The sequence below is a fragment of the Aplysia californica genome, unplaced genomic scaffold, assembly GCF_000002075.1.
Source record: "Aplysia californica isolate F4 #8 unplaced genomic scaffold, AplCal3.0 scaffold00097, whole genome shotgun sequence".
In the NCBI taxonomy this organism is placed as follows: domain Eukaryota; kingdom Metazoa; phylum Mollusca; class Gastropoda; order Aplysiida; family Aplysiidae; genus Aplysia; species Aplysia californica.
In genome coordinates, this window is record NW_004797367.1 from 956,325 (window position 1) to 957,037 (window position 713).

Sequence of the window (713 nt, forward strand, 5' to 3'; positions counted from 1 at the left end):
CACGTAATGTTCTCGTAGAATGCATAAAACACAAACTATTGTGACGACGATTCAAATCAAATAGCAGAGAGGCCAACAGCCAGTACCAATTGTTCTACCATTTCCCGTCTCGATTTATGTTTCCTGTCAGCACTTTGATCACATTTCACGGCCTGGTCCGTCCCTCATTCTCTCACCCACGGGCTGGAGAGTCGCGCGCGAGAAGAACAACTAGCGGGAGGACCCCCTACCCCCCTCACTCCTGCCATGAATCAAGATCAGCTCTATGAATGATGGAAAGTTACAGGCGGGTGACTCAGAAAATCCTTCGGAGATATCAAACAGCAGGACCACCCCTCGACACTCTCGTGTCTCTTTCCTTCTGTCCTGTGAAGTTCCACGCAACAATGGCTAGGTCGTTCGGCGGCAGGTCATTAAATCTTGCCTTTATGGCGCTTTAATTGCGTCAAATCGTCTTTACCAAAAGACATTATGTGATCTGTTTTCCGATAATGTTCCTTTTTGGACGTTGTTTATGGACCGACGTATTTCTCGTACGGATTACACGCTGAATTAGGCACCTAGATCGCTCAGGAATTTATCCCGACCTTACAGATGGGTTTTAAATCTGAGCATAATTATGGGCCTTTGCACAAGTTAACAAGAAGGGCGAGCCGTGTCACTTGTTCAAGGTTTACGAGCTCACACGGAGCTGGCCTCTTGTCGCAACAAAG